General features: G+C 51.7%; 1 long non-coding RNA gene across 1 annotated transcript; it reads right to left on the reverse strand.

The window, feature by feature from the left end:
• Positions 1 to 532: 532 nt before the first annotated feature.
• Positions 533 to 3909, reverse strand: LOC125909323 (uncharacterized). The gene is made up of 3 exons (XR_007453655.1): positions 3662 to 3909; positions 3028 to 3169; positions 533 to 2709 (listed from the first exon to the last, which is right to left on the reverse strand). It is a non-coding gene; the product is annotated as an uncharacterized LOC125909323 (long non-coding RNA).
• Positions 3910 to 22849: the final 18940 nt, after the last annotated feature.

Raw genomic sequence — 22849 nt, forward strand, 5'->3', positions numbered from 1 at the left:
TCACTCAACAGGTATTTACTGAGTATCTACTATGTGCCAGGCACTGGGGAGACAGTGGTGAACAGAGATAGTCTTTGCTGTCATGGAGGCACCGACCCTAGAAAACAGGAGGCCCTCTGTGGGGGCCTTTGTGTCTTTTCCCTCGGTTGGTGGTGAACAGTTGTCCCTGGTCCTGCCCTGAGAGCCTGGGGCACAGAGGCAGAGTTCAGGGGCTGTCCACTGCACATTTGTTTCCTACAGAGCCCTTCCCGGCTGGGCCTTTGACTCCACCTGTCTCAGGGCCTCTGAGCTTTTCCCCTGGGCAGCTGTCTCTCCCCTACTTTTTGGCATTGGCCACAGTTCTCAATCCTGGCTGCCCATCAGCAACTCTGGAAGACCCTTCATGAAGCACAGGCCCCATCCCAGGACGGTCAGATTCTGCCCGTGTGGGCTGGGGTCCTGGCCTCCGGAAATTTTAAAGCTCTCCAGGTCTTTCTGAAGCAATTGTAGGTTCAGATTCTGGCTCCAAGGCCTACAGGGACGGCCTAAAAGGCATTTGTCCCAGATATGACCTGGAGCTGGTGCCGAGGGCTGGGCATGGGGGTTTCTAAAGAAGACTGAGGGCCTCAAAGACGGGTCAGAGGAGAGAGGACTGAGCCCCACTGGTCTAGGTGTGCATGGTCTAGCTCGGTTGTGGGGCTGATAATTGCATAAGGAGGTCAGTGAGAAGGAGGGATCTTTTGCCTTCTTTCCAAGCCACCCCCAGAGCCCTCTGTCTTCTCAGGGCTGCAGCAGGCTCCTGGGTCAGAGCCTGGTTCTCTGAGGTCAAGGAGGAGAAGTGGAAGAGAGAAGGAATGGGACAGCCCTGGCTTCTTTCTCTCCTCTCCCTCTTCAATCCTGCTCATCTTTAAAGGCACAGTTCAAATTTTATCTCTTCCAGGAAGCCTTGCCTGACTGCCCAGATCAAAATTAACTAATCAATGCCTCATAGGACTTTCACAAGGACTTCGTCTGGATTCGCTTTGTATACCTGACTCATCAAGCTTAGATGTGGAAATGACCTGCAAGTTGGCCAACTCTCATCTGCTTTAGGCCGGCCTGTGTGTACATCTCATACGTGTGCACCCCTCACCCTGAGGCCAGAGCCCCAGGTACCTGGGGCCGCCTGCAAGTATAGGAGCACACTTCCTTCACTCCCGTTACTCCGATTGGGGGGCAGGCAAGTCCTGGGCCCTTGGAGGACTGAGAACACCACTGACTTGGGCTCCTCTGACCCTCAGCCCAGTGTCAGGACTCTGGGGCTTTCCCCTGGGGGAACCAAGTGACAATGTGCCCTATCCCTCCCTCAGAGGGACTGGACGCTTCTACCAGAAAACCTGAGCACAATTCTGGGCAAACAGCCCTCTTTGTGAATGTGTGGGGCCAGATCAGGGCTCAGCTTGGAAAGGATTGTGGGCCCCTTTCCCCCCCACGTAATGCAAGAAAACCACATCAGAAAATAAGTAAAAATGCCCAAAAAAGACTCTGATTTTCCCCAGGATGACCTTTTCATTTTTTAAATATCACACTTCTTTGGGGGTGCCTTTCTCTGCTGGTGACCTCAGCAGCACATGTTACTTTGTGTACTGGGAAATCCAGTTTTGCACTCTGTGTGTGTAGATAGGTTTCCACACATGGGTTATATATGCACACAGCAGGTGCACACACACACACACACACACACACATCACATTAACTAGTGGTTCTCAGCTATGGCTGCACATTAGGGACACCTGGGGAGTAACAAAATCCCAGCGCTCAGGCCACCTTCCAGTTAAAATAAAAAAAGAACTTCTAGGGGTAGGATCCAGATGTCAGTAGTTTGCAAATCTCCCCCCGTGATTGCAGTGTACCATCACACCTGAGAACCACGGGTGTAGACGGCTGCTTGTCTGATGCAATCCCTCTCCTGAGCAGTTAACAAAGTGAGTGTTCGGACTCTGAAACTGTTAAGGGACCCCGCTTGGAGAGAAGCAGGTGGCAAAGGCTTAGCCTGGATGTAGGGTCCTTACTTGCCAAGGGAGAGTGTGGGACTCAGAATGGTTTTGACCAACACTCTCCCTTAGAAAATTCTTAGAAAAAGCTCTGACAGCATTGGGTATGTCAGGAAGGAGAGGAAGAAATACGCTTCCCTGGGAGAATCTGGGCCCCATGTCCTGGAGCTCTGAGTATCCATACGCCACAGCTGCTCCTTTTTTTTTTTTTTTTTTCTGTGTTCCTCTTTTTATGATGGGCATCAGCCAAGGGGACTCCTGCCCACCTCCCACAGGAGACAGCAGCCGGTTTGAGCTGCTGGGGAGCTGAGATTAGAGAGGGATTAGTGAGTGTGGTTTGGAGGGGCTCTGGGGTCTTGCAGCCAGCTCAGGAGTCTGAGGTCCAAAGATAGCAAATGCGAGAAGGAGCAGACAAGACTTTGTGTGGAAAGGGGGGAGAGATAAGGGAGGAGGAACGGTGGGCAAGCTGCCGCTTGGGCCACAAAAAGTTCATGTATTGGTACTAATTTTTTTAAATGTAATTACACAACCGAAACATTCCTTTTTAAAAAAATACGTATCAGTTTTTAAGTTTATTTATTTATTTTGAGAGAGGGAGGGGCAGAGAGAGAGAGAAAGAGCGAATCCCAAGCAGACTCCATGCTGTCATTGCAAAGCCTGACACGGGGTACCAACCCACGAACCGTGAGGTCACGACCTGAGCCAAAATCAAGAGTCAGATGCTTAACCGACTGAGCCACCCAGGGGCCCCACACAACGGAACTATTCTTGTAAAGATATGGACAATGTTGAAATATACTGATTAAAAAACAATGAAAAGTTCTCCCTTTCCTCACATTTCCTCCCTAATTCTGCTTCCCGCCATTATCATTTTGGTATATAGCCTTTCAGACCATTTTCTATATATACAGGTTTCTATATACGTTGCTTTTCTTGTTTTTTTAAAACTTGGGTTATGCTCTACAGCTTGTCTTTTAAACAGTACACTCCCTGCCTGTTCATAAGTCAGACCTACTTTACTCCTTTTGACAGGTGCATAGAAGTCCATGGCCTGTGACTCTTATAGGCATGCAGCCTGCCGTCAGCAACTTGTTCAGGTATTTCCGTGGGATACGGTCCTAAAAGCGGAATGGCTGGTTCTGAAAGTACGTGCATTCCTAAACGGGTTGGATTTTGTACAGTCATCCCACCAGAACATCCTCTTCCTCCTAACCTCATCAGCACTAGGACTTGCTGGTAACCTTTTATATCACATTTCCCAAGGTAGACGGGGCATGTGAGCAGAGTTTAAACACAGTGCAGTTTGGTGGGGGCCCTGCTAGCCTCCAGGGGCCTGTTTTCTAGCTGTGATAAAGATGGGGGGCGGGGAGTGATTTCTGGCAGCAATATGCAAGAGGAAAGAAGGAAGACCCCGGGCTGGGGCCACCACTCTTTCTGTGGGGTGGGAAGAGCTTCAGCGACAAGAGGGCAGGAAGGGGTTTCCCTGCGGCTCCCGAAGCCCCGCCCAGGGGCCAGCAAGGTGGGGTTAATGTCGCAGGGCAGGCGGATGAGGCCCTTAACCGTCCCCCCCTCCAATCCCAGCCCTGCTGCTCACTAACTGCGGGTTTCTGAGCAGGCCGCCTAACCTCTCCCGGCCTCTGTTTCCCCACCTGTTGATTTAGGGTGATGGAGCTGATCTTCCTCAGCATCTTGGGCAAGGGTAAAATGACTTGATACTTGTAAAGTTTAGAACGTTGCCTTGCAGTAAATGTCAGCGTGGAGTGACCTTTCAGTTGGGAAATCATTCCTGGCTGCCCGCATGCGCGCTCCAACTCCTCTTCTTGGGGTAACCGCTGTTGGCAGTCCGCGTATCATTCCAGACTTTCTGCATGCGGGTGCGTGTGACAGTTATAAATATTCCTGTGTGCCTACTCCATCAGTTAGGAGTTTTCTTTCTTTAAAGAAAGATTTTTAAAGCAACTTTATGTTTTGAACAGGCATTACATCCACATGGTATAAAATTTAAAAAGTAAAAAAGGGTATACAGTGAAAAATAAGCATCCTTCTCAGTTTCCTAGCTGGACAGGCCCCCATTGTTATCAATTTCTTGAGTATCCTTCGAGAGATATTTCGAGCATTTTTATAAACATGTAAGTTTATGCATTATTTTTCCTCACACAAATGATAGCGTACTTTACATAATCTGCATTTCTTTTTTTCATTTAATGATCTATCTTGGGTATGTATATCTTTTCCTATCATAGATAGTTATTTTTTTTTAATGTTGGCGGCACCATATTTCACAGTTAGAAGTACCATTACTTCTTTAATCCTTTTTTAAAGGAAATTTAGATTTTCTAATATGTTGCTTATAAATGAAGCTGTAGTAAATATCCTTACTATAAAGAATGTTCATTTGGGGCTCCCGGGTGGCTCAGTCAGTTGGGCGGCCGACTTCGACTCAGGTCATGATCTCACAGTTTGTGAGTTCGAGCCCCACATCGGACTGTCTGCTGTTAGCACAATCCCTGCTTAGGATCCTCTGTTCACCTCTCCTCTCTGCCCCTCCCCTGCTCACGATCTCTCTTTCTCTCTCTCTCTCTCAAAAATAAATAAACATTAAAAGAAAGTCTTTGTTTTGGAGTGAAAGAAAACCTAGCTAAAATGGACTTAAACCAATACGCAAAATGGAGTTTGAAGGTTTAGTGACTGCACACATCCAGATCGCACGCTGACTTCAGTTAAGGATTGGTGCAGCCACTCGCTGTCCTCACAGACCTGGTTCTCTTTTTTCTGTCTTTTGTGTGCGTGGCCTTTCTCTTCAGGCTCCACTCAATGTTTGCTCCCCTGCCCCCTTCACCCGCTCTAGGGTCTTCCCACATGGCACAAAAAGGCTGCCACAATGCTGGGCCTCTGTCCTCAGACCACGACTCTGTCTGAGGCGAGGGTGACTGTGTCCTCTGTAGCCTCTCCAAGAGAGGGAGGAAAGACTTGTCCCTGGAAACCCGGCAAATCACAGTATCTTCTACACTGTCCTGTCCCTTGTCTTTTTCCTTTTAACATTATATCAGGGACATCGTTCCGAGGTGGTGTATATACACATACATTCATCCTTTTTGTAATCACTTCATGTACTTAGCCGCGCAGTCAGCATGGCATCTTTTATTACTCTCTCTTGGATGGACATTTTGGCGTTTCCATTAAAAACAAAATGACCTGGAGTGCCTGGCCGGCTCAGTCTGTAGAGCATGTGACTCTCAATTCGGGGTTGTGAGTTCGAGCCCCACGTTGGGTGTAGAGATTACTTACAAATAAAATCTTAAAATAATGAACGAGTTGCTTTTCCTCCCTGGCTGCTTGAAGCTCAGCCACCATCGTGGACAACACCATAACCATCCGGACCAGGAAGCTCAGGACCAACCAACTACCTCAGTGGCAGAAACAGATGCTCCTTGATGTTCTTCAGCCCGGAAAGGCAACGGTACCTGAGATGGAAAGTCGAGAAAAACTAGCCAAAGCGTACAAGCCCACACCAGATGTCATTTTCGTATTTGGATTCAGAGCCCATTTTGGTGGTGGCAAGACAACTGGCTTTGGCGTGATTTACGATTCCTTGGATGACGCGAAGCAAAGTGAACCCAAACATAGACTTGCAAGACACGGCCTGTGTGAGAAGGAACAAGACCTCAGGGAAAGAGCGAAAGGAGAGCGAGAACAGGATGAAGAAAGTCAAGGGGGACTTAATAGCTGCTGCTGGCGCTGACAAAAAGCTTGAGCCGGAGACGGGACAGCAGAAGGAGCAGAGATTCTGCAGTGACTTTCTCTGTGGTGATTGTGCAGATTTTTCGTGAGAGGATTAGTGAACTAAGAACAATACACACATACATACAACCTATCGACCATGTTGAAACGAACATCTGTGCCGGTTAAGATGCAGTTCAGCTGCTTTAACAAAGAGCCATGGTCAAGGCGCTTAAACAAGAAAGAACTGGTTTCTTGGATTTTAGTAGGTGTGTAGGCAGTACGTGGTTGATGGCAGCTCAGCGTTGTCAGGAATGCAGATCTCTTTTGTCTGTTCTTTTTTTTTAAGTTTCTTTTTTTCATGTTGAGAGGGAGAGAGAGAGCAAGGAGGGGACGGGCAGAGAGAGAGGGAGAGAGAGAGAGAATCCCAAGCAGGTTCCGCACCGTCAGCGCAAAGTGAGGTCTCACAAAGTGAGATCATGACCTGAGCTGAAATCAAGAGTCAGACGCTTAACCGAGTCACCCAGGCGCCCCACAGATCCCCTTTGTCTTATGTCATTGTCTACACGGTTGAAGATGACTCAACACCATGTCCTCTGAGTCCAGATTCCAGCCATTGGAAGGTGGTGGTGGGGAACGGGACAGAAGACCCCTTACCTCCAACCCAGAAGTTGCACATCACTTTTACTCACACCCATTGGCCAGAGCTGGGTCACGTGGCCACACCTGGCTGTGAGAGAGCCTGGGAAAGAGAAACTTTACACTGGGTGGTTGAATGCCCCACCAAGAGTCGGGGGTTCTGTTGCTAAAAGAGGAAGGAGAGAAATATCTAGTGTGGGATCATTAGCTACCTCTCGTACAACATCCTCAAACATTGATCTGTAGACAGCCCTATATTTTTGTAGGATAGAATTCTTTTGGACACTCTCCAAAATGTGTCTACGAGTATAAGCTCCCACCTGCAGCCCTTGGACCGTTGCTTTCCCACAAGTTACCACGCTGCAGCCCGCACAGCCCCAGCCGCCTGCTTACCTGGGCCGAGCGGGTCTTGCCCACCGCATGGCCCTGGGGCTCTGACAGTTCATCTGGAATCACTAGTTCTGTGGCCTTGACTGTCCTCAGATTCTTTACCCGCAAGATTAGGATATTGAGCCCTCGTCTAGGTCCCACAGAATCTCAGCTTCTCTTCTAGTCTAAGAGTTAGGTCCATGATTGAGGGCAATGTGGCCATGGGAGAGGCGTCTAGAAAGAGGAAGGTGATGGTCCCATCCCGAATGCTGGCAGAACACGCGCAGGTGGGCAGGGTTCAGATCTGGACGTGTCTCTAACGGCCAACGCCATGGATGGTGGTCAGAGGAGAGCCGCTGAGGCAGAAGTGGGTCCGTGAAGGGAGGAAGAAGAATGGAAAGAGGTGGGAACATTTAATCTGGGGAGAGGAGATTGAGGGAGAGAGGGGAGGCAGGACACATCTCCTGGACTGGCTCTTGAATGGGAGTGGGGGCACTCACTGGTCACATTGTATGTTGCTTCCAGGAGCAGAATTTACAAGGCCGCTGGTTTGGACACAAAATAAGAAAAGAATCTTCTCTTTTCCTTAAATTTAAAAAAAATTATTTTATTTTATTTTATTTTATTTTATTTTATTTTATTTTATTTATTTTATTTTTCATCATAAGTTTACTCCCCATTCCCCTTCCACCTCCCCCTGGTAACCATCAGTTTGTTCTCTAGAGTTAAGAGTCTGTTTCTTAGTTTGTCTCTATCTTTTTTTTTCCTTTGCTCATTAGTTTCTTATATTCCACATATGAGTGAAATCATATGGTATTTGTCTTTCTCGGACTTATTTTGCTTAGCATTATACTCTCTAGCTCCATTTACGTCATTGCACAAAGCAAGATTCCATTCATTTTTATGGCTGAGTAATATTCCACTACATTTATATTTATATTTATATTTATATTTATATTTATATTTATATTTATATACCACAGCTTCTTTATCCATTCATCAGCCGATGGACACTTGGGCTGCTTCCATAGTTTGGCTATTGCAAATATGCTGCTATAAACGCCGGGGCGCATGTATCCCTTTGAATTACTGTTCTTGTATTCTTTGGGCAAATACCCAGTAGTGTGACTGATGAGTCATAGGGTAGTTCTACTTCTACCTTTTTGAGGAACTTCCACACTGTTGTCCAGACTGGCTGCACCAGTTTGCATTCCCAGCCACAGTGCACGAGGGTTCCCCCTTCTCCGCATCTTTGCCAATGCCTGTTGTTTCTTGTGTTGTTGATTTTAGCCATTCTGACAGGTGTAAGGTGGTATCTCATTGTAGTTTTGATTTGCATGTCCCTGATGATCCGTGATGTTGAGCATCTTTTCACGTGTCCGTTGGCCATAAGAAATAATCTCGTAAGAAATGTAAAGACATTTAAATAATGCTTGGCTGAAAGGGGAAGAGGCTCTTTGGGGCCCAGAGGCCCCTGTGAGCTGGCCTGGCCTCGGCCTTTTACTCCCCAGCCTCTCCTTGCCTTTTACTCCCCAGCCTCACAGCCAGACTACTCTCTGTCACTCTCCCTCGGCCACCGCCACCCAAACTGCTGGGGCCACGGCTCTCAAGGGTCCTCCTTTTGCTCTGTCTCTGGGAAGCTCTTCCGGCCTTGCCACACGTGGCCTGTGAGCAGCGTGCCGGACCATTGACCACATCCTGCTCCTTGAAGCAGCGGGTTCCCTCTCCTGCTGCTTCTTCTCTGGTCCTTGGCTGGTGTCCTTCTCTGCCGGTGGCTTCTCTACTCCAGGCCTTCTCATCTTCTCGCTGTCCACCTCACCTCACCTCCCATTAGCTCTGAGGGTGGGCCGCTGGTCTAGAATTCTGCCTCAGGGCCCTGCTCGGGGGCCTAGAGCACCGGGCACAGCGGCCTAGTGTCCCACAGACACCTGGAATTCAACCTGTCCCAGAACGACCTTCTCATCCCTGCCCTCACCTCCTGCACCTCTAACCTCTTCCTCCTTCAGGGAACAGAGAACCACCATTCATGCAGAGACACGACGGACTGACCTCTCTGTGTCCAGTCTTGCCTTCCAACTCCATTCTGTGCCTTATGTTGCTCTGGCTTAAGACCATTCTGCAACACCCCTCACCTCAGGACAGAGTCCAAATGGCTTAGCAGGCTTTTATGGTCCTTTTATTTATTTATATTTTAGTTTTTTTAATGTTTATTTTTGAGAGAGAGAGAGAGAGAGAGAGAGAGAGAGCTCGAGCAGGGGAGGGGCAGAGAGACGGGGAAATACTGAATCTGAAACAGGCTCCAGGCTCTGAGCTGTCAGCACAGAGACTGACGTGGGGCTCGAACCCACGAACTGTGAGATCATGACCTGAGCTGAAGTCAGATGCTTAACTGACTGAGTCACCCCTACAGTCCTTTTAGATCTGGCTCCTTCTACTTTTGCAACCCCAGCTCCTTGCACTCTTACCCTCCCTCCCCCCCCACCTGTGGGCTCCAGCCAGCCTCCCCCAAGATGGCACCACTCACAGGCCTGAGAAGGCTCTTCCCTTCCTTTGCCGGGCAGCCAACTCCGGGTCACCCTTCAGGCTTCGGTACAGGCTTCGCTCCCTCCGGGGAGCCCTCCCTGGCTGCCCAGGGTGGCCTCAGCTGCCCCTCTCCATGTGCCTCTCTAGCACCATGCTCTAGCTTGTCCACTGTTTTTAATTGCTTGATCGCACCTCTGCATCACCCAGGCTTCTGGAACTCTGTATGCAGGAACCTCGCTCACATTGCTCTCCCTGTACACTTGAAGCCTGAAACAGAATATGTTGCATAAATATTTGTTGACTACGGTTGAGTCAAGACCTGACTAATCGGGTGCCACCCAGGACTTCAGCAATGGCCCTCACCTTGAGGACGGGGGCCAGGGCTCCGAGCTCCAGGGTGAGGAGCTGACAGAGAAGTGAGAGCAGCTGGAAAGTGAAAGTGAAGCTGACTGGGGAGGAGAGAGCCCCAGAAGGCCCAGTCTGGGGAGGGGCCGGGCCAAGAGTTCATTCAACCCAGTTTAGCAAGGGAGTCAGTCTAGGCTGGCACAGGGTTAGGAAGGGAGGGGGCACCGTGGGCGGGGAGCTGAGCAGACTGAAAAGACAGAAAATGTGTTTCATAATTAGTCATTGCCCCCTGGGGTGAGGCTGGGAGTTTTCGCTGGAGGTGGGTAGACAAGATTTGCAAATGAAAAACGGGGGCTAACCACCAGCTCTGGCTACCGTGGGGCTTCCTTCCCGGTGGCAGAAATCGAGCTTTCTAGTTTTTTCTCTGTCCTTCCCCACTACATTCAAGATTCTACCAAATAGTGGAACTGGGAGGGGAAGGCATCTGAGGAAAGACACCCAGGGGCCAAAACTGCCTTTCCTGACTTCCCAAGCTGCCCTCCGCCTCTCTGCAGGTTCTTAAGACAGGGATTGGGGACAAGGTGGCACTTGCCACTTGGAAGGCTCAGCAAGTGACCCTACATCCAAAAATCTCGACCAACTTGCCCTGTGGAGGTTCTTGGGAAACAGAAAAACATTCCAGGGATGGAGAATCAGGGTAAAAGTCACCATCTCTGCCTTCCCACTAAAGAAGGTAGCACATTTAGGTGCAAAAGGGATGCCTCATTCTGTGCTCTGGAAAGTGGAGGGCAATTATTCCCCCTAGACCATCCTGGGGGTACCGGAATCGAATGTTAGGACGAGAGACCCCTGCTTCTCACCCACACAAAGGGCACATTTTGGTCTTCCCTCCTTTGTTTTTTGGAGCAGTGGTTTTCAAACCTTCAAACCATGACCCCCAGGGCACCTGGCTGGCTCATCTGGTGGAGCATGTGGCTCTTGATCTCCAGGCTGTGAGTTCAAGCCTCACATTGGGTGTGGAGATTACTTAAAAATAAAGTCTTAGGAAACAACAACAAAAACCCTGACCCACAAGTAAGAAGTGCATTTCTCATCTCAATTCATTACTCTGATGAGTGTTTACATACATATCCTTTAAAAAAATTAAAAAAAAATTTTTTTAACGTTTATTTATTTTTGAGACAGAGAGAGACAGAGCGTGAATGGGGGAGGGGCAGAGAGAGAGGGAGACACAGAATCGGAAGCAGGTTCCAGGCTCCGAGCCATCAGCCCAGAGCCCGACGCGGGGCTCGAACTCACGGACCGCGAGATGGTGACCTGAGCTGAAGTCAGACGCTTAACCGACTGAGCCACCCAGGCGCCCCTAAAGTTTTTTTTTAATGTTTTTTATTTACTTTCAAGAGAGACACAGGGTGCGGGTGGGGGAGGGTCAGAGAGACAGGGAGACACAATCCGAAGCGGCCTCCAGGCTCTGAGCCGTCAGCACAGAGCCCGACGCGGGGCTCGAACTCGTGAACGGTGAGATCAGACCCGAGCCAAAGTTGGATGCTTAACTGACTGAGCCACCCAGGTGCCCCTTTATATGTATCCTGAAACAAGAGTTTTATACAACTAGACGTTCCTTTTTATATATGTGACCCGTGCTTACGTTTTTTCATTGTATCTCTTTCTAAAAAAAATTTGGGATGCAATCCACCAAATTGATTTCATGATCCACTAATAGGTCCCAACCCACGATCGAAGGAGGAGTCGGTTCTTCAGTCTGCTGGGTCTTCAACTCCTGACAGCTGGAATTTGGCCCCAGCTTTCCTGATGAGTTCCTTCCCTCCATGTTCTCCTTACGAGAACACCCTGTAGCAGATCTATAGTCCCGAAAGTCACCACCATCATCGGGTTAGCAGATCTGGTCCAATCAGACTTCCTCTGATGCCCCCGGCCCCTGTTCCTGGCCGACTATCTGAGATAAGGATAACGTCCCAGGAGGGCCACCGGGTTCATACGTGGTAGGCTGCTTTCAGCTGCAAGATTACTGCCAAGAATAAAATACTTAACTCAAGCAACTTAAACTATAAGGGGTAAATACAATCACACACCAGGAAGCCCAGAGGTAGGTGGCTCCAGAGCTGGATAATGAATGGATCACATGGCCTTCTGTTTATTTCCTGGTTGCTATCCACCAACTTCTGGAAATGCCTTTCTCTACCTTGGTCTCAGTGTGACAAGAGTGCTATGTTAAGGGGCTTTTGTGGGTAGCAGGGGAAGGGAAGGGTGGGGCCTGGGTTTCAGCTGGCTGGGTGAGTGAGTCACTGAGTGGCTGGGCCCCTTCAGCCCCATGTAAGGACAGACTGCAGCCGCCCACTGCCCGCCTGGACTGTGTCTGGACAGAAATGGGCATGTCTGCTTTGCAAGGGGCCCCACCTCATGCTCGGATAACCCTGTGAATCAGGAAGGCCAGAGATGCTTATCATCCCTTTTTTCTCCACGAGTCACAGGCCCCAAAAGTGGAAATGACTCCTGGCTTCACCTATAGATCCAGGCCAGGGTTGAGCAGAGAACCCAATGTTCTGTCTCCAGATCCCCCGGAGCAGGAGTGAAAGAAGCTGTCTAGTGCCCCCTTATACTTTGGCCTTCTTCTAAGTCCTAACTTCAGCACTCAGACCCCTCACGCTGGCTCTTTCTGCCCACCTGCCCCTCCTCTGCTGGTTTTCCCAGGGCGAGCTGGAGACAGGGCTGTGACACGGCATGGAACTGTAGTCTCCACTGCCATCTAGGTCTTTGGTAGCTCCCGATAGCACAGACCTGGCCTTGATCCAGGTCTAGTAGCACCTAGGACTGTGTGTGAGCTGGAAGGAACCTGAGAGCAATGTCCGTTTTATAGATGTGGACTCTCAGGCCCAGAGAGGGGTAGTGACTTGCCCAAGGCCACACAGCCAGTTAGCAACAGAAGCATGAACGGCGGGGGGGAAGGGGGGTTCCTGCCCTCCGAGCTCCCACTCTCACTACTCCCACCTGCCTGGATCCCCAGTTTGCTTTCTAGTTGGCTCCACCTCCCACTTCAGAAGCCAGAACCAAGCGGAGGCAGCACCTTCGGAGTGCGTGCGGGGCTGGCTGATCCATCTCCCCTGCCAGTCGGGGAAGGTCCCCTGTGTCCCTTTCCCAAGCCGGTTTACATCTCCTGCTAGACATAGCAAACGGATGGAGTGACAGTCCACACTGCGGGCCTCGAGACGATAAATACTAAACCTTCTGAAAAAAGCCCTACTTTCAACGAAGGGGAACAGGGCTTGGCAGGCTCTGGGAAGAATTTGCTCCAGGAGCTGGCGCTTGGGAGGGCGTGGTGCCAATCTGTGTGGGAGCCCTGCCTGCGGGCAGAGAGGGAGGGCCCACCAGGGTGTGCGCTGGTGCAGACGTGTGTGCAGGAAGCGGCCGGGTGGTGCAGACATCCAGGGAGTCCTGGGCTAGGAGCTGGATCGCCGGGGTTCTCTCTGCCACGTGTTAGTGCCGCGACCTTGGAGCTCAACCTCCCAAAGCTTCAGTTTGCCCAGCTGCAAAATGGGGATGCTAAGAACCCCCCTCACACGTCTGTTAAGAAGATCCAAGCAAGGGGCGCCTGGGTGGCTCAGTCGGTTGAGCATCCAACTTCGGCTCAGGTCATGATCTCACGGTCTGTGAGTTCAAGCCCCGCGTCGGGCTCTGTGCTGACAGCTCGGAGCCTGGAGCCTGCTTCAGATTCTGTGTCTCCCTCTCTCTCTGACCCTCCCCCATTCATGCTCTGTCTCTCTCTGTCTCAAAAATAAATAATAAAACATTAAAAAAAAAAAAAAAAGAAGATCCAAGCAAATGGATGTGAGGGGGCTCCCAGGGACGAAGCAGGAGGCTGCTCTGGGGTTGGGGCTGGAGGAGTTGTCCTGCTCTCCTCGGGCCCTCTCTGGAGCTGGGGGCGTCAGGCAGTACTTGGTCTGGGGAAGGCCAGGACTAGCAGTTCCGAGCCCCTCTCCCGTGACTTCCTCCCTTGCCTCCCTGGCTGCCTAAGGCAGCACTAAATCAGGTCACCACTTGTCTTGCCTTGCAGTAGCTGTCGTGCAGACAGCTCCTGCCCAGCTCCCAATCCAGGTCACTGGCTCCCACACCCCTCCCTTCCCCAGCAGCCAAGGAGACGGCGCTCAGTGCTTTTGTTCTTAAGCGCTGCTCATTAGACTCTGGCTGTGTGCCTGACACTGGGCCCATCGCTTTAAGAAGAAATAACAGGCCCCCTTTGCAGCACGCTCTATCACGAGATTCTCTCTCTCCCGTAGGGAGATAGGAGCACTTCTATTTTATAAGTGAAGAAACTGAGGCTTAGAAAGGTGAGTAACTCAGTCAAGGTCACTCAGCTGGCAAGGGCAGAACTGAGATTGAAACCTAGATCTGTCTGATTCCCGAGCTTGTGCTTTTAATCACTGAGGTCCTGTGTTTAGAAGGCAGGAGACAGAGGGGGTGCAGACGGGAGCTGGGGGAGACTAGGGAGGAAAAGTGGGGGTCACTCTGAGAGTAAGGTGAGGTCTGAGGGGTGCATGCAGGACTGAGGGAAAGAGGAGGGAAAGGCCTGTGGTGATGGGGAAGCACACACACACTCATCCCGACACACATATCACACACACACACACACACACACATACACACACAACATCCAGAAACATAAACACATGCACACACATAGGAAAGAGGCTGACAGACACCCAAAGACCCCCCCTGGACAGGCACACACATAAAAACACACATAAAAGACACACACAAGAGACTCAGCTGCACACAAAAGACACACACAGACCCAGTGACACTCAGACTTATACACAGACACCCACACACACACTCAGTCGGAGGGAGGGAAGAGCCGGGCCGCCTCGTTTCCCGGCCTCCTCCTCTAAGGCGAAGGGAAAAGCCTTCCCCAGAAGTGCTGAGTCAGCAGCGGGTGACAAATGAGCGTCCGGGGCGGCGGGCGCAGCGAGAGCACTTAGCATACGGAGCAGCGCGTGCGTGCCAGCGCCAGTCCCGGGCCAGCGGCGAGGGGGCAGGGAGCGGCCACGGGCTGCCCGCTCTGGGGGAGGCCCCAGGGAGGAAGTGACTCACTTTGACTTTGCAAAGCCGGACTTTGCAGCCCAAGGTCACACAGCAGGCGCTGCCAGCCGGCTTCCTGCAGGGAGGCGGGGTGGGCTGGCTGGTGCTGGGCTGGTCGGGCCTGGGAGAGGCTGGATGCAGGTGGGGCACAGGCAGGGGGCTGGCCCTTCCCACTCTCTGGGCTCCACAATCAAGACAATAGAACTGTGAGGAGAGGGCCCTGAGCTCCGAGGGTCTTCTCAGGAGTGCCCAAGTCTCGCTCAGGGCCTGAGTCTGGGAAATCTTTGGGGACCTTGGTCAACACTCTTGTTTGCACCCTAACGTCCACACTGGAATCTAGTGAAAGGGGACATCACGGCGGGCCTGGGTGGTCGCAGCCACCCCCGGCCTCGCTCTTCTGCCCTGTTGCCTCTGTAATTTATTCTTCAGGAAACAGCCTGCAAGGCCTTTTCAAGACATCAATCACATGATTTCCTCCAGTGGCTACCCACCGCACTTAAAATAAATTCAACCCCTCGTCGTTGGTAATGTCTTTCAAATGGGCCGCTCTTGACCATGGAAGGAAGGACTATTACAAATGACATTAGGACAACATGGGACCCGGGACTGTCCCTGGCACTGAGCCCTACCTTGGGCTTGTTCCCACCTCCTCTGTCCTCACTCCCATTTCTGCATGACTGGCCCTAATCTTAGCAGAAATGAGATAAACTCTCACCTCCTAGGTGAGATTGTCTCTGACATCCTACTGCCAGTTATATTCTCCGTGTAATTACTCGGTGTTCGTTCCCTTACAGCATTTACGGCTATCTGGGCTTATCTTTTGTATTTGTTTACTTCCTTTCCGTCTGTCCCCGCCCCTCCCTCCACAAAAGTTTCATCACGGCAAAGATTCTTTTCTGTCTTGTGTGACCCTGCTGTGTCCCTAGTGCCTAGAATAGCGTCTGGGACGTAGTGGTGTTCAGGAACATTTATTACGTGGAGTACAGATGAGGGGCAGGCCTGAAACGGAACACACGATTTCAAAAGCACACATCTCCTTGGGGAGACTCGGGCAGGGAGGGACAGAGCCTGCAGGGGGAGTGCTTGTGTGCAGGGCCTGTGGATAGGTGCCACAGTTGGGGTAGCCACCAGCCCCGAAACCAACGAGAAGGCTTTGGAGTAATCCAGGCCTGGCTGAGAATTCCCGCTCTCTCAGTTGCTAGCTCTGTGTCTTTAGGCCAACTATTTACTATCTAGAAAATGAGAGTGCATACCAGCCTTTCTTCCAGGTTGTTGAAGGCTCTGTCTCCCCTCCCGGAAGTCATTTCCTCTCCATGCCAGCTCCTGACACACCGGGCTCTGCCAGCGAATCCAATCCCGTTCCTTAGGAGTGTCTTGAAGGTGCCAGCCATGTTTCCACGCCAGGTCCTGCCAGGCCCATGCCTCAGTTTCCCCCTAGTGGACAGGGATTGAGCAGGACTCTCCTGCTCAAAGCGGGACCTCTGGGGACAGTGAGGAAGTCTGGCAAGACAGAAACACTACAAAGTGCTCGCGTCCTGGCTTTGGTCGCCTCTAAGCTGGTGGACTTCTTTCTTCTTTTGTTTGTTAACTCCCATCTTTTCCATTCCCTTCCCCCATCCCCCACCATCCCAGAATGAGGATCCAGTGAGATAATAATCATGACGATGCTTTGGAAAGTATCCTTGCTGGAGGAATGTAAGGGAGCATCATTAGTGGAGATTTACTCACAGGGATGTGGGGCACAGGAAGGTACTGAGCTCCCTTTCTCCCCATGCCCAGGGTTGGTTTTTCTGACACCCCAGCCCCGCTCCCCCCATCTCCATGAGCTGGTGGAGCAGTCCCTGTCCTTGCTGTTTCTGCTTTGGTGGAGAAAATGGAAAGGGAAAGTGGCTCCGGGGAGCCTGCAGCCTGCCAGGTGTCTGCACAGGGACCCCAGGCAGCAAGGGCAGCTCTTTGCTCCCAGGTCCCCTACCCTGTGCTGCTTGCATAGCCTGGGGTCCTTCCTGTAGCAGTCCTGGGCAGAGCAGGCTGCCTGGGCAGCAAGAGCGTGGGTGGCCTGAGGCTACTGTTCCCCAGCATTCCGTCCTGACTCAACCTCCCTCATGCGTGCGTGGGTGAGAGGAGGGAAGAGAAAGGCCTGGCAGCCAGGGGCTGTCCCTGTGGGATGTGTCCGTAGCTGGACTGGCCGGCTCTGGCTCAGGATGCTGCCTCAGCCAAGGCTTCCCTCTGCGGGCTCCCAACAGGGCTTCCCGAGGGTGTCACTGGGAGGCCCAAGGTACGGGTGTGGGTGGAGGAAAGTGAAAGGAACAAGACAATAGCATCGGCCAACCTCAAGCACTAACCACAGGCCAGGCCCCATGCCAGGTGCTTCAGCCACCTGGTACAATCCCGGGTGCCTCAGAATCAGCGTCTGACAACTCCTGTGCCATTGGCCTGTTTAGCTCCATCCATCCACTTATTCCACAAATAATTTTTGAAAACCCTCTGTGTGCACGCACTGCTCTAGACACAGGGGACACAGCCGTGGAAACAGATTAAAAAAAAAAAAATCCTTGTCTTCATGGAGCTTGCATTCTAGTAGAGGGAAAAGAGTCTACAACCAACAAAACAAAACAAAACAAAATAGGTGAAGTGGTCTGTACGAGAGTGACAAGGAAGGCAAGCAGGATGATCTGCACAAAAGTCAAGGACACGGGTAAGATTAATCATCCTTATGAAAGACAACGAAATCGGGGCGCCTGGGTGGCGAAGTCGGTTGGGCGTCCGACTTCAGCCAGGTCACGATCTCGCGGTCCGTGAGTTCGAGCCCCGCGTCAGGCTCTGGGCTGATGGCTCGGAGCCTGGAGCCTGTTTCCGATTCTGTGTCTCCCTCTCTCTCTGCCCCTCCCCCGTTCATGTTCTGTCTCTCTCTGTCCCAAAAATAAATAAAAAACGTTGAAAAAAAAAAATTTAAAAAAAGAAAGACAACGAAATCAAGCCCCAAAGATGAGTCCAAGGTCAAATGGCTGGGAAGTGGAGGAACTGAAATCTGAGCTCAGGCTCTGTCCTCGCTTGCAACCACCACGCACTACTGGGTGCTGAGAGAAAGAGAGGACAGAATGGAAGGGAAAAGGAAAATAAAGGGCGGATGGGAACCTCACAATGGTGGCCATCTGTTTTCCAAACTGAAAATCAGGACACGACCTGAAAAGATTTTCCTGTTGCTCATAATGAGAGTGGCCGTCTGGGAGAGGCAGTTTGGATGCTGGCCTGAAGGGTGGGATTTCTGAGACATTCCAGTGGCTTTTGGGCTCACGAGGCAGTCCAAGGGTAGGGCATTGCCATGGCAACCCCAGCCTGGCCTGGGGGCCAAGAGCCTGGTGCACGGCCACATGGCAGAGAAGCCGCGCTGGGCACCGGCCCAAGACTCTCCAGGCCAATGCCGAGGAGGTGGTGGAAAGGGGACAGGGGTACAACCCACAGCCCCTGCCCTGGGCCAGTTGGGAGACTGGGCTGGTGGGCTGGAAGATTCCCGGAAGCCCCCTGGCAGGAGTCTGTGAGGGTATGGGGCAAGAACCCAGGCTTTCCTGTTAGACAAGTCTGAGCTGAATCCTCCTGCTGTACTAGGCAAGTCACAGAAAGAACTCTGATGAACTGGTTTCCCCATCTGCAAAATGGGGGAGGATAACTGGTCTCATAGGATAGTTGCAAAGATGACCACGTATTGAGATAATGCATGAACCGCGGTTGGCATATTGCGGATTCAATACATGATTACTGTGGTTTCCCTGCACCCAGTAGGGCACTGGGGGCATGCCAAGATGGTAAGCCGGGTGGGAAACGGATGACCCAGTCAACAAGGGCAGTTGCAGATTCCCAGCCAAGCCCTGCACGTGGGCTGAGGCTTGGTCAGCAACAAAAAGACAATACCCTCCCAAACACAGCACAAGCCCTCCGCCAGGTCCCCCCATGCTGCAGCCCTAGTACCCTGCTCCACAGGCCTGTCCACCCCTGCATCCTGGGGGCTCCAGGGCCCACAGTCCCTCTGCGCAGGGAGGCATCGAGGTGCCCCCGAGGGGGAACAGAGACATTCCCATTGTTCCTGCCAGGTGACACCTTCTTTTCTGCCCTGCTGCTTCAGCCTTCCAGCAAACCCACTGCTGCTCCCGCTGTTGCTTCTGGAAGACTGTCCTTAAAGAAAGGAAAGAACCAGAAGGAACTTGAAAGGCCTTCGCATCCACCTGTTACCACTTCCATGGGCTGAGCTAGACCCGTCTGGCCATGGCTATGGAAGAGTCAAGGACAGCTGGAATCCACCCAACTTTTACCAATAATTCACCACCGTGAGACCTTGAGCATCCCTCTCTGGGCCTCCTTTCCTTCATTTGTCGAGTAGGGGACTTAGACCAGACCATTTCTTTTTTTTTTTTTTTATAAAATTTTTGTTAATGTTTATTCAGTTTTGAGAGACAGAGAGAGACAGAGCATGAGCGGGGAAGGGGCAGAGAGAGAGGGAGACACAGAATCTGAAGCAGGCTCCAGGCTCTGAAGTGTCGGCACAGAGCCTGACGTGGGCTATGAGATCATGACCTGAGCCGAAGTCGGACGCTCAACCGACTGAGCCACCCAGGCGCCCCTAGACCAGACCATTTCTAAAGTCTAGTGGTGACACCTAAGTGATGACGTTCACTCACTCTTTCATCTGTGTGCTGCCCCATTCACGACACTCGCCACTTCCTGACCTAGGATCTGTTCTGTTTGTCTGCTGGCTGTTGTCTTCCGTGTGAACTCCACGAGGCCCGGGGTTTTGTGTATCTTGTTGCCTACAAGAGGGCGCGGCAGGTAGCAGGGGCCTGCATTTGTCTGTGTCCTGGAAGGGACCAGGCCGATCCAGGCAAGTGGCTTGAGAGCATCACTTCTAAGTTGTAGACATGGTAAGGAGAATTAATAAGAGATGGCGAGGCCTCCCTGGGCTAACAGCAGGGTAGGGGCTGGGCCTGAGGGAGCGTGGCCCGGCTGAGCTGTAGGATAGGATGACAGGACAGGAGCCGTGGCCTTTGGTGAAAGGGGGAGCCAAGGCCAACCCATGGTTCCAAGTGAGTGGGGGATAAAGACCCCCATGTCCGTCTCCTGCGTCTTACCTCCTGCTGCAGCTTCCCATTGGCTGAATCCATCCAGAAGCCAGACAGCAAAAGAGCTCCGTGACAATGTCCTGTAGAGGTCAGGCTCCAGGGCACAGAAAGGGTAGCAGAGGGTGGACTGTGAACCTGGAGTGGGGGACATGGAACATTCAGCACAGCACGCACTAGACATTTACTGAGCACTTGTTCTGTGTCAGAGTTTGTATGCCAGAGACAAACATGTGACATGAAGGGTTACAGAGGGCAAGGTCTCTACCCTCCAGGAGGTGCAAACATGCCCCGGTTGGATCTTGAAGAGCCTCTCTTCCCTCTGCCTGGGGGTGTCCTCTCCAGATGTAATTTTGGGGCAGGAAGTAGTTAAATCAGTCTGATTTGCAAAATCACACTGACAAATGGGAAGGAAGGAGCTGCAGAGTGAGGGGAGGGATGGGGTAGGAGGAAGGTCTGGAGGGTCTGGGATGGGGATGGGGATGGGAACTGATTGCGGAGCTGTCTGTGAACCGGCCGAAGGAAGGTGACCTTGAAGTTGTGGTTTAGGCTCCAGAGTCTGAAGGGTTCAAATCCCACCTCTTCACTCATTTGCTGTGTGACCTCGGGCCTGTTCCTTGACATTCCTGATTCTGTTTCATCATCTGTACAAAGGGGGGTATAAATAGGGCATAGGAATTTTGTGAGGGTTAAACAAGAATCTGTGCAAAGGGCTTGCTTAGCACGGTGTCTGGGCACATGGCGAGCACTATTATAATCAGAGACAAGGGCCACCCCCCACCCCCACCATTCCATTTCTCACGACAAGACAAGGGATCTCCACCCCCTCTCCAGCTCCATTTAATTCTGAATGTTTTAGGTCATTCTATGCCTGGCGTTCTGCCAAGGCTCTGACAAAGACAGGAGTTTCTGCTCATTCACCCTGATGCAAGTTCCTGCGTTTATGATAATAGGGGAAAAAATGCATGAAAGGGCTCGCTGCCTGTGGAGGGGAAATCTGCTTAGAATTGAAAATCTGAGTCCTTCCTTGGCCCAGCTTTCCCCTCCCAGCCCTTTGGCAAAGGCTGCAGAGGGGAGGGTGGCTGGGAAAGGGAGCTGGGAGGAAGAGGGGAGGAAGAGCTGGGGGAGGAAGAGCTGGCCAAAGAGGACCAAGGGCGGTGGGGGGCAGGGGCAAGGCCCTGGCTCACCCCGATGAATGGGTTTCAGGGTGGCTGAGGAAGCCTTGCCAAAAAGGCAGAGTGAAAAGGCCGGCCCCGTGCGGCGCTGTGCGCGGTTTCCATGGTGACACCAGCTGCTGCCTGCGCTGGGCGCTGGCTGGCTCCTTCTGCGGGGCCTCGTCTGCCACCACATGGTTACCCAGCTCGGTGAGGAGGAAAAATCTGACGGGTCGCCTTGGCCCGGCGTGTCACCGGTAGTGCTAGAGGATCTGTGCAGCACTCTATAGGGGAGACAGGGTCCCGGGAGGTGCCACCAGAACCTCTGGGAGCACATGACTCATCCAGTCCAGTGTGGAGGGAGGGGCCATACAGGTGTCACAGGGCCATACAGCTGGACACGGGGATGAGACAGACTCTCCGTGGCCTGTGGGCCTTTGGTGGGAAAAGGCTGGACCAGATGTGTTTGTTAAACATGGCTGTGCCCATAGAGGGCCTCTGGAGGGTACATGAGGTGGTAGGACCCAGAGGCTGGGGGGGAGGTGTTGCAGCAATCCAGGAGAAAGACAAAGGCCTGACCTAGGGCACCAGCAGGAGGTAGGGAGGAGATCAGAGTTACTTAAAGGTGGAAGTGACTACATCTGGTGCTTGGGTGCGAGAAAGCCGATGACGTGGAAGCATCTAGAACATCTATCTCCCGGGGCAGCAGGTAGGTGGGGCCGCGCTCCCCAAGGCAGGAGACAGGGACATGAACTGTCTGAGATGGGGGCTGTCTTGTACCATCGCAGTCTATCTGCTCCCCACCGTAGAGCCTACCAAGGACTTGGATCATGGTGGGGATGCCCAAGTTTGGTGAATGAATAAGTGAAAGAGGGAGAGATAAAAAAGTGTGTGCAACCAATAAGAGAGAGATGCACTCGACCCAAAGTGCGCACCAGGCCTCCGGATGCACACCACCCCAGGAAGCCCGAGCAAAGACAAAGCTGTACGGGTGAGAGCACACGTCTTGTGGAACTTTGTCACCTAAGTGTGTGTGATTGCTTTTGTTATTTTTGGTCATCTTAGCATCCAAATCAGGTATCACAGGTTCATTGCAGTTCTATTTGTTTTCATTTATTATTGATTATTTTTTTTTAATAAGCTCTACCCCCAGTGTGGGGCTCGAACTCACGACCCCGAGACCAAGAGGTGTGCGCTCTACCAACGGAGCCACCAGACGAGCCAGTTCTATTCGGGTTTACTCACGGCAGAGGTTTTTGTTGTTGCTTTTTTGTTTGTTTTTGTTTTTGCTGTGAAACCTTTAAGTTTCTTTTCTATATAATTTATTGCCAACTTGGCTAACATACGGTGTATACAGAGTGCTCTTGGTTTTGGGGTTCGTGATTCATCGCTTACATGCAACACCCAGGACTCATCCCAACAAGAGCCCTCCTCGATGCCCATCAGCCATTTTCCCCTCTCCCCCTGCCTCCCCCATCAACCCTCAGTTTATTCTCTGTATTTAAGAGTTTAAATACAGGGTGGAGCCCTGTTTCCTGAGCCCTAAAACACATCTACCTGTGAAGGTGGTTGGTTTGCAGGCACCTTCTGGCTTAAAGTAAGCAGACCCAGTGGGTGGATATTTAGCAGAGGGCCCAGCAGTGTCGCCCTCACGCTCTGGGCAGGAGTCTGCTGCTCTCCTTTATGTGCAGGCGCCTTGAGGCTGAGGCTGCGGGTGCTTCTGAAGGGTCAGTGGACCCGGAGCTTCACAGGGACACAGCTACCTGTCACTTTTTTTTTAATTTAAAAAAAAAAATTTTTTTTTCAACGTTTTTTATTTATTTTTGGGACAGAGAGAGACAGAGCATGAACGGGGGAGGGGCAGAGAGAGGGGGAGACACAG

Source organism: Panthera uncia (assembly GCF_023721935.1).
Source record: "Panthera uncia isolate 11264 chromosome B3 unlocalized genomic scaffold, Puncia_PCG_1.0 HiC_scaffold_1, whole genome shotgun sequence".
In the NCBI taxonomy this organism is placed as follows: domain Eukaryota; kingdom Metazoa; phylum Chordata; class Mammalia; order Carnivora; family Felidae; genus Panthera; species Panthera uncia.